Source organism: Martes martes, assembly GCF_963455335.1.
Source record: "Martes martes genome assembly, chromosome: 11".
Taxonomy (NCBI): domain Eukaryota; kingdom Metazoa; phylum Chordata; class Mammalia; order Carnivora; family Mustelidae; genus Martes; species Martes martes.
This window is the reverse complement of record NC_137899.1, coordinates 58,801,692-58,812,931: the sequence shown is the minus strand read 5'-3', so window position 1 is coordinate 58,812,931 and position 11,240 is coordinate 58,801,692. Positions and strand designations below refer to the sequence as shown.

General features: G+C 46.6%; 1 long non-coding RNA gene across 1 annotated transcript; it reads right to left on the bottom strand.

Annotated features, from left to right (window-relative positions):
• Nucleotides 1–734: 734 nt before the first annotated feature.
• Nucleotides 735–7,324, bottom strand: LOC308352734. Its single transcript, XR_013967679.1, has 3 exons — nucleotides 7,225–7,324; nucleotides 4,063–4,134; nucleotides 735–1,170 (listed from the first exon to the last, which is right to left on the bottom strand). It is a non-coding gene; the product is annotated as an uncharacterized lncRNA (long non-coding RNA).
• Between the last annotated feature and the right edge of the window lie 3,916 nt (nucleotides 7,325–11,240).

Below are 11,240 nucleotides of genomic sequence, written 5' to 3'. Positions count from 1 at the left end.
CCCCTGGGTCATCTTATCATCATAAACTCAGGTATCTGTCTTCCCAAGGTCCACCATGAATAACAAAGTTACCCCTATCACTCAGAAAATTCCAAGGACTTAGAAACCCCTCCCAGGAGCCCAAGACAAAGACCAAATTCTTCATTATAGAACAGGAGCCACATCTGATTTGTCTTTGAATTCCCTCCTGTGTCTAGTCATTTGCACATAATAGACACCTACGTTTACTAAAAGGATAGGCAAAGGTGGAGTTTAGAAAGATAACTTTAGGTAGGATGGATTATAGAGATCAGCTAAGATTACTGTAATAAACCTCGGGTTATTTTGTTGACTTCTTAAATACTCTTTTGTTGACACTGAAGAAATAGAAATCTGAACAAAGTTAAGTCATTCTGTCTCTCCCCACTACCCAAATACAAAGTCCTGCATTGCTTTTTCATATCTTGAATTTAACCAAGAGCCTCCCAGGGAAGTTAAAGGTGGTCTTAAGTGTGAAGAACTTTGGCCTCTTATTATTTAACTGCTAAAAATAAACAGCTTGTAAATCATGTTGCAAAGAGGAATTGTGCTCAGGATTACCACTCTTGGGATCTTAGAGCTTGCTTATTGTGATGATGCATTCCCAACATCTATACCCCGTGATACTGGGAATTTGTTTCAAAATAATCCTGAAGGGGGTGTGGGGAGCAAAATAACAAGGCCATTCATGAGTTAATAATTACTGAAACTGGTGATGGGTAACAGATTTCATTACACTCTTTATATAATTTTTAGATAGATTTTATAGAGTATATTTATATGGTATTCTTTTTCTATTTGTGTATTTTAGGGAATTTTTCATGATAAAAAGTCAACAAAAAATAACTTGGCCTCCCAAACTGAAGACCTCACACGAACAGTGAATGAGTCAGGGGCCATTTCACAGAAGGTAGTGAGTCTTAAACAGCAGTACTCCACCCAGCTGATGGGTCTCTAGTGTCCAACGTCCAAAGATGGATGTAAGTGCCGATGTTCGGATGCCAGGTGTCACTGCTGCCCTGAAGACCCCTTCAACCATCCTCCCACACACACCTGGCACCAGCTTCACTTGGCAAACCCAATGCAAGCCGGTCCTCCCACTGGAAACTGCTGGTATTTAAGGCAGCCTTGAGTCCTGAGAAGTGCTCTTCACTGAAGGAAGGAGAAAACCAAATCAACACAGCGCCTTGTTCTTTGGAGACCGCGGCATCGCGGCTTCAAAGACGGAAGTCAAAAGCAACACGAATGCCAGGGTCCTGCAGGACTGGTATGGGGACCATGACTAAATGGACGAACCGTATGAAGTGACTGAGGGCAAGTCAAGGGAACGGGGAATGGGATTCTTCAACACTGAAATCAGAACTGTAATGAATCAGGGCGGTAACAAATTCACCTGGGATGGAGAGGAAATTTATGGACCGTGTATCTCGGCCCCTCCTGCAGAAGGCCTGCAAAATACGGCCGGCTCTGGGGGCCCGCAGAAGACAAGCTGCAAGAGACTTCTGGAAGTCCTGCTTCTGCGGCCATAAAACCCCCTTCGGGGTATGGATCTCGGAGAATAGGAGGTTCACTGGGAGCATAAACTGAAAACAACTGTTGCACAAGCCCGTGTGGAGGTGGCTGTTAAGAAGTCTGTTTAACCAGCAGGATTACAACTAGCATATTGGCAACAGAGTTCGATTTTATGAGTCTGGAAGGAACCTAAGCTAAACTGTAGCATCAACTACAAGAAATAAAGCATCCCGGACCAGAATACAGAAGCCCCTGCGCACTACTTTTTAAAAAATATATTTGTATTTATTTATTTGACAGAGAGAGACCCAGCGAGAGAAGGAACACAAGCAAGGGGAGTGGGAGAAACAGGCTTCCCGCCGAGCAGGCAGGACCCTGGGATCATGACCTGAGCCAAAGGCAGCCGCTTAACGACTGAGCCACCCAGGCGCCCAGCATTATTCTTTTTTAAAAACTTAATCAAATGTTTGTATGTACAAAAAATACATCTCACAGATATGCAAGTTATGAAGCATAATGAAAGGAACACTTATGAGCCTGACCAATTTAAGAACTGGAGCACGATCAGTTACACGCCCCTACCTTCCTTCCCTCCACTCCCTCAGCAGTAGTCACTATCCTGAATTTTCCACTTGCCATTTCTTTGTTTTTTTAAATCACTTATTAAGAATCCCTAAAAAAAAAAAAATACATTGTTTGATTTTGCTTGTGTTTGACTTAAAAAATGATATCATATTTGTACTCTCCTGGAATTTGTTTTTTTCCTACTTTTCTTGTTTTAAGGATTTTATTTATTTGACAGAGATCACAAGTAGGCAGAGAGGCATGCAGAGAGAGAGAGGGGGAAGCAGGCTCCCTGATGAACAGAGAGTCTGATGCGGGGCTTGATCCCAGGACCCTGAGATCATAACCTGACCCGAAGGCAGAGGCTTAACCCACTGAGCTACCCAGATGTCCCTGTTTTTTTCCCCTACTTAACATGTTTCTAAACTGTATCCATAGCCATGTCAGGAGCTGCAGTTCATTCATTTTCGTGACTATAGAATAATCTGTTGTGTGAACAGACCACAAATTTTACATTTTGCTGTGACCTGTTCTGTTTCAACCTTCTGAGTAAGGCTGCTATGACCATTCTCATACATGTCTCCCAGTGTGTGAGTTTCTCTGGGTAGACACACTGGACACCAGCTATAGGAAAGTTCACCTTTACCTGATAAACAATACGACATAATGCCAAACTGTTTTCCAAAGTAGTTGTACCAATTTATACTCCCAGCAGCACTGTGCAAACATTCCAATTCATTTATATCATCTCCAATTGCTTATGTTGTCAGACTTGTGAATTTTTGCCAGCCTAGTGGGTATAAAATGGAATCTCACTAAACATCTCAGTTAAATTGCATTTCCTTGTTACTAATGAGGCATCACATATTGACCTATGCTTATCTGCTGTTTGTTTTTCTTCTGCTTATGCTTTGTATCCATTTATTTTCCCGTAGGGCTGTCTTCTTTTCTTACTGATTTTGCGAGCATTCTTCATACACTAAGAACTGGAAGGACCTTGCAAAATATACATTTCATCTCTGTCATGTGACTGATGAGGAAAACTGAAATGCAGAGAAGTAAGATAACCTGCCTGATATCACAATTTGTGTTAGCAGCTGTGCTAAGAGGAGCACCTAAATATTTTAACTCCAAATTAAATTATTTTTTTATTATACTACAAAACCCCTCTTTATTCATTTGTCTCATTTTCCTTTAAATTTTTTTAAAGTACCCCAAGTGATATGTGTTAATGGTAGAAAAAGGAAAAACAAACATGAGCAACATGAAGACTGTAAAAATTTAATCCCACCTTCTAGATGCAACTACTGTTCACAGCCTGCATTTCCTTTCCAGATGGTATCTATAATAGATAATTATTAAGGAATGCTTACCATAGGCTGGTTAATTTGGAGTGCTCACTATATGTCAGGCACTGTACTAAACACTTGACACGCATTGATTATTTGATGTTCTTCACAACCTCATGACACAGATTGTCACCATTATCCTGAATATGATAGACAGAATGACAGCTTCCCAAAGATGTCCACATCCTTATCCCAGGAGCCTATGAATATATGTCACGTTACACGACAAAGGAAAATCAAGGTAGCAGATGGAATTAAAGTGGCTAGGAAGCTGATCTTAAAATAGGGAGAGTGTCCTGGATTACTCAGGCAGGTCCAAGGGAATCACAAGCGTTCTTAAATGTAAAGGAGTCAGTACGGGTGTGAATAATACAGTCTGAGAAGCCTTTGACCTAGGGGTGCTTGGGTGGCTTGGTCGGTTAAGCATCTGCCTTCAGCTCAGGTCATCATCCCAGGGTCGTGGGATCGAGTCCCACATCGGGTTCCCTGCTCAGCGGGGAACCTGCTTCTCCCTCTCCCTCTGCCTCCTGCTCCCCCTGCTTGTGCTCTCTCTCTTTCTGTGTCAAATAAATAAAATCTTAAAAAAAAAAGAAAAGAAAAAAAGAAGCCTTTGACTTACCATTGCTGGCTTTGAAGTTGAAGGAAGGGAGCGTGAGCCAAGGAATGCAAGCGGCCTGCAGAAGCTGGAAAGCTGGAAAAGATGAGAAGACAGTGTCCTGTAGAGTCTTCAGAAAGGAACACAACCCTACTGACTTCTTGATTTTTGCCCAACATGGTAGCTAGAGTAATAGCTGCAAAGATGTCCACATCCTACTCTCTTGAACCTACGAGTATGGCAGTTAACAGCGTCAAACTTTGCAGATGTGATTAAGAATCTGGAGATGAGGAGATTATCCTGGATTTGCCAGGTTGGCCCAATAAATTGCAAGAATCCTTTTAAAAAGGAGGCAGGTAGGATTCATGGAGGAGATATGACCACAAAAACAGAGGTTGGAGTACTGTGCTCTGAACATGGAGGAAGGATCCACAAGTTAAGGAATGCAGGTGGCCTCTAGAAAAGGTAAGCAAACAAATTCTCCCCTTGAACCTCTGTAGGGAGCATAACCCTGTCCACACCTTGATTTTGGCCCAGTGAAACCCATTTTGGAATTTTGATGTTCCAAATTGCAAGATAATAAATTTGTGTTGTTTTAAGTCACTGTGATATTCTGTTACAGCAGCAATAGGAAACAAATACACCTTGTTGACATCTGACCAAAGCCACACAGCTAGTTAATGGTAGAGCTATGAACTCAAGCCATGTGGCTCTAGAACCCATATCCTTTACCACTGTGAGACATTTATAAATAGAGATTTAAATAGTACATACATGGCAATAAATGCAAATCTTCCACATTATTTTAATACCCATTCAGCACTACAATATTAAATAGTTGTGTTTCACACCATATACCATTACCCTATGATATTTACTAAGTCCCCTATTATTGGATACTTAGGTTGTTTCTAATGTCTCAGTATTTTAAAATCGGCAGTGATAAACATCTTTCTAGTGATATTAGTAATTTCTTTAAGAAAAGCTCTTAGAAATGCTAAGTCAAGAGAAGTGCATTTAAAAAAAAAACAAACGGCCAAATTAACCTCCATAAAATGGCACTGGAATATAATTTAAAAGAAATAAAACACACACTCAGAGCAGGAAAATACCTACTTACCATTTCCACAATACATCCTGTAGTAATCCATTTTTCTTATCCACACTATATGTGTGACTTAATCGCATTTTTTGAAGGTTTTATCTATATTATTTTTTTCTGTACAATCATAGACGTTAGACCATGGATGAGTTTTTAGAGATATTGGGTTTAATCCTTTAATTTATAGACAAAGCTCCTGGACTAGAGAAGCTTCCCTTGGTGGGGCGTGTGTGGTCAGCACCCCCTGGCCTGGCCCCAATTCCAACGTCTTTCCACGTGGGCACACGAAGAGCCCTGAAGTGGTACCATTACCGATTTTTTCCCTTCAAATCATGCCAGAAATCTCTTGTGCTCACTAATCAGAAGCATATTTTAGGGGCTGCCAATTAATAATGATCTGTAACCCAGGAAGAAAAAATAAACCCTAGCCCTTTCCTGGAGGAAGCCTCTTTGTTATTTCCTCATTGTGAAATCTGGTAGGATTGATGGCTTACAATAACTTCCTCCTCCCCAGTGTTACACGTAGGAGTTTTGAGAGCGGATAATCAGAGGTTCTCCAACCTTTCCTTTCTCCCTAAGAGTGGATCATTCTCTAACACGGCTTGTGTGTTCCCCAACAGCGCTGCGGTTCCTCTGTCATGGAAGTTGAGGAACACAACCGTCCGCACGCTCCTTCCTTCTCTGCGAAGCAAACAATGAAATAGGAAGAAAACACGCTGCCATTTTCTGACTGACCTCAATCGCCGAGGGTGGACCCCGCACGTTACATCAGCAGGCCGGCTCCGTTACACTGCCCTGGGCTGTGCTCGAGCTACTGAAATATTGATTTTTACAGAGCCGGCGCGCACACACTGAAAAATCAATATTCCAGTGCACACAACAGAACAGGCGGCAGAGCCGGGACCAACTCCTAGGCCCAGCGAGCACTGCTGGCAGGCCTTGGCCGAGGAGGGGGTGGGGGGTTGGAGGAGACAAAGCAGGGGGAGAGGCCCCCCGCAAACCCGGGAGGGGTCAGATAAACAACCAAGTGTGCGGAGGGAGGAGAGTGGAGAGAAAGATCCTTGAGGATAAAACAGTTGGAAGGAGCAGTGATTTATCCTTCCATTGGGGGGGAATGGGGAGAAGGACAGAGTAAATTAAGAAGAGAGGATGGGAGGAATTTTACAGGTAAGAATCTTCCCATGATTTTTTTTTTTTTTTGGCTTTTCTGCATCATTCGGTCAGACTTAGAGGGTTCCCCTTATAAAGATGATACAGATATTTCCTTACACAAAGGGAAAAACTAGGCCAGCCGTGAGAAGGCTTTATATTTTTAAAAATGCAGCTCCTTTCCTTTTTCTTGGTGACTGGAAGCTGGCAGACATTGCAATAACCATCAAAGAGTCAGTATTTATAATCCGGGCTCTACCTGTGCAATGCTGTTCCTTTCTTTTCCATGGGGAAGGGGGAGGGAGGGAAGGCATCCCGGTCATGTGGCCATTCATCGATTCCCTTTCTTTCTAGAAAAGCACCTTTGCGTGCTTGGGGAACCACCTAAAGAACGGTTTCCTTTTACATGTCCCGTGACTTCTCAGGGAATTTGGGGTTCCTCAGAGTCACACCTCTACCCAGATGTGGGGAGGAGAACGTGTCCCAGGTTGCACTCCAGGTGTCCAGTGCTGAGCAGAGGGCGGGGTGGAGACGGGACCGGCCTTTCGGTTAGTCTATGTAGACATGTTTAAAGACAAACAAACAAACAAAACAAAACCAGAACTGGCACTTTTAGTTTGCATTTTGGCCTCTTTATATTAGGGGTGGTGGTGGTGGTAGGTAGTTAATTAAAAGGGAATACTTTTAGCCCCGATGAATTCTTGATTTTGCTTTGTCCTAGAATTCTCTTACCAGGAATCTCGCTATTAGTTCTAACTCCCTGCCAGAGGAGGAAACTGCCCTCTCTCGGAGGCTTCCATTTCGTTCTCTGCCCTGCAAGCAGCCTCGCGACTTCCTCCTCCCCAGCCCAGGAAAGACCCGGGGCCCAACCTGGGTTTGGGCTCAGGTCTGGTCTGGTGGAAGGGGCTCCAAAGGAAGCGGGCATTCTGAGGCACCTTGCAAAACGCGGGATCCTTAAGCCAGCCGAGGCTGCCGGGGAACTGGGGCCCGTAGTCTGCATCCGGAGGCAAGAGCGGCAGGAGAGCGGAGGTGGGTGGTCAGGGGGGCGGGGCAGGACGCCGAGCCAGGTGGCTACCTGGACGGCCCCGCCCCTCGCAGCCCCTCCCCGGCCCGTCCCCCGCCTCCGCCCCCGCGCCCCGCCCACTCCCGCCCCCGCCCCCGCCCCCAACCCCGCGCGGCCGCTCTATTTGCATAAGGAGGCGTCTCCAGGGCCCTCCCGGGGCGCACGTGACCCCGGGGGAGGCGGAGGGAACCTGCTGACTTGACACGAGCCGCTGTGCGGCTCCCCTTGGCGCGGAATAGCGAGAGCAGCCGTGACCTCCGACCCCGCCCGCCGGCAGCCAATAAGAGCGCAGGTCGTCTCCAAACCCAAAATTTCCACGTCGGCAAAAGTCAAGATGGAAGGGAGCGGAGCGGAGCGCGAAGGGGGGAGCCCGCCCGGAATGCCTGGCGGCCGGCGCTGGAGTGCCAAGCTGGGGAGCTTGCGGCGGGCGCGGAAGGTCCACAGGGGAGGGCACCCCGGCCTCCTTCGGCCGGAGCGCGACCACCCGCCCCCAGCCCCGGGCGCCTCTGGGAGCCCCGCACCTTGCCAGCCTCCTGTGCAGCCCGGCCCAGGGGACGCAGCCCCTGCACCTCCGGCCTTGGCTCTGGGGGGAAATAGTTGAAGGGACAGTGGCCGGAGGTTTCGGGGGGGGGGGGGAGGTGGGGAAGACACTTTCTAGACCTGTTGCACGGGTGCAACAGCTGTTCAGGTGCGGTACGTAGGGGGAGGGGGCTGTTGGGGTGGGGAAGAAGAGTGGTCTATACTTCAGGGACAGGGGGTGCAGGGTGGGGGCTACGAACGGAGGGCTGTGTGCAAGGGGAAAGGTTGTGTGCAGACGGGTTCCACGGGAATCTTTCTGCCTAATGGGGCAGAGAGAATCCCAAAGAGTGGATGGGTGTAGCGGAGGGGAGAAGACTGCATAGACGCGAATTCTGGGGCTGGGTGCGTGCTACGGGAAGACCAGGAATAAAGTGGGAGGGGAGACGCTGTGGCGGCCCCGCAAACGCTTGCTTTCCTGGACATCCCATCTGTGGGGCTTTTCCCGGGCTTGTATTCGCCCCCCGTTAACTCTCTTCAGCTCCGAGAATTCGTCCTCTTGCGGTCCCCTCCCCCACCAACTTTCCGGATGGGAAGGTAAAAAAGTTGCCACAAGTTGGATAGAGTTGAGTTAGTCGCTGGCAAAAGTTTAAATAGCAGGACCGAGGAGGAGGTGGGGTTCGACCGGGAATGAGTTCTAATCTAGGATGGGTGGGAAGGAGGGGGAGGGTGTGTGATTACTGCAGCCTGTTTGCTGTGACATTGCAACCAGAATTTGTCGAACCGGGCTGTTAAAACACCATTTCTGTTGGGCATTTGCTCCTGCTGACTGCGGCAGTAACTTTCCATAATTAATGACCCGTTCCATTATCGGTCGCATCCTGAGCTAAATTGCTTTTAACGAGTTATTCTTTGTCTTAGTGGTGGGTGGGGGAAGCACACCTGCAGGAAGAAACTTCTGGAGGAAGACAGCTTCTTTGGTCTTTTGAGGCAAAGTTCTGAGACACTCCGACTCTGAATATGATAGAAGTCAGTGCACTACAGAACTTTGTCTCTAGAGACTGTGGTCGCCACCACCATCGCCGCTAGGTTTTCGGACGCTGGGCAGGGTAGCCCTGGTGGCCACGTCGCTGCGCCTTTCCCCTGGGGGAGGGGCGAGGCCAAAGAGAGGTCCGAGTGTTGCTCAGGAACTTGGCAGCCCTTTTAAAAGCCGTGGGTTCAACCCCCTGAATGGGAACAAAATCCTCCCAGGTCTCCCTTAGTTCATTTTCGCCGGGTGGACTCCTGACTGCGGAGTTCTGGGGTTTAAAACAAAAACTTTGGGCTTTGCAAGGTTATTTAAAAGGTACTCAAAAGACTGGCCTCAATTATTGGAGGGGGGGAGAGCCACCAATTTATTAATTGGTGTGTGGGTGTGCAGTGCTTTACAGGAATTTAAACTCTCTACCCTTGAAGGAGGAAATGTATTTGTACAAAAACCATGGATAATGGTCCTTTAGTCAAGTGGCCTGCTAGATAAATGAGATCTTGCAAGGACTGAGTTTGGTAATCTGTTCTTAATTTTGTTTCTGATTTAGGTCTAATACACTTGTATTTTTTTTAAGTAGACTTTATTAATCGAAAGGAAGCACTTTTGCCAAGAAAGCATTTTGAAGGACGATCGGAGGGGCGGTATTTACATTCTGGGGTGGTAGAGATACTTTACACAGAGACACAGCTCTTCGGATCCCTGCCGGAATGTGGGTTTTGGTTGGTGAGTTCCTGTCAATAGCCTCCTCTATGCCATGGGCCAGTGACTGGCACCGGATTTTAGTCCTGTTCCATTAACATTGCGCTGTTTTGATTTTTTTGAGCTCTTGGCTGGAGCTGATTGATCCAAGGAATTACAAAAACTCCTTATTAGTAAAGGCATCTATCCAGCAAATATTCATGGAGTGCCTGCTGGGTGGCAGGCACAAGGTGGTAAGCAAAAGGGGATTGGTTCCTGGGCCATGTTGCTGACAGTTAAGTGAAGGGGTGACTCCCAGTTGATACAGCTTGTGGGATGCCTCGGAATCCTTGGGGTTGCCTGTGTGTGACCCTGAGACACAAACATTTAAAAAAATGACTTTTGTTTTTAAAAAGCCACTTTTTACTTGGTTATATTCCAGCTGGCCTATCTGTGGGAGGAGGTGGTATCATTGGGGTTGGGGGGCAGTAATCAGTTGCCTGATAGTAGAGCTTAATGGCGGGACTTAGCAGTTGCTTTTCATAGGAATGCTGTGTCCTGATGCTAAGGCAGCCCGTACACACTTTTTCCGTGGCTGGGAACCAGTCTCCCACCATTCCGTCTGACTGTTTTGCCTCAGTTCTTCAATCCTTTGCCCAAAAGATGGCAGAATTATATTTGTGCAGTAAAATAAAGTGATTCAAACTCATGTGCTTGTGTTCATTTGAGATGTAGTTTATACTTACTTGTGAAAAGGATTCTTTCCACTGATTTTTGTGGCTAAATGTGTCCATGAGATATTCTGAAAATTCCGACCTCCAACAAAACGTAAAACCAACTTTGTAAGAGGATGCGTGTGGATCATCGAGGGTGTGGGGAGGAGTGGTTGATGGGGAGAGCAGTCATCCAACTAAAGAGAGGAGGCAGTGTCTCCTCCAAAGAAGGGTAAGGTTTCGAGTCCCTGACATGATGGCTGGTTTGACTTGATGCTTAAATGCTTTGCTTAGAAATCTGCTTTGTCTCCGGCCTGTGGCTATTGGTGAGGAAGAGGACTGACTAGATAAGAAGGCTCAGGCTTACCTTGCACTGACGATGATGGAGTAGGAAGTAGGACAATTGGCGGTCTAGGGGTGCTGCCTGTAAACCCTGCCTTGCCCCACAGTCATTCTGCAACCTCTGTATTGTCACGTCCTGAATATCAGCTACCAATCAGCTACCAATCCTGAATATCTAGATGCTACCAACGTAGCAGTGAGCAAAGTAAGCCAAATTCGTGGTCCTCTTGGAGGTCATTCTTGTGCTGGAGGGAGACAATAAAAATATAAAATTAGAAGAGCAGGAAGCATGCCAGGAAAGGGGGAACAGTACACTGGAGAGGCAGGGTGCTCTTAGAGCCAGGGTGGCCGGCCCAAAGGACACCGTCCCCAGCAGCCTATTTTGCATGGCCTGGGCCCTCCTGTCTTTATTTTCAACATTGGAAGTGAGTAAACCAAATGATAGGCATATTGGAAAGCCTATGTATCACGACATGTTGGTGGCCTTCGACTTTTTTTTAAAAGAACATTTTTCCCCCATGTGCAAAGGTTGGGAAATGTGGGGGATGCTAGAAAATCTTCCATGACGAGCTGGGGAAGCGCATCATTAGATCACTGACACTTTCCTTG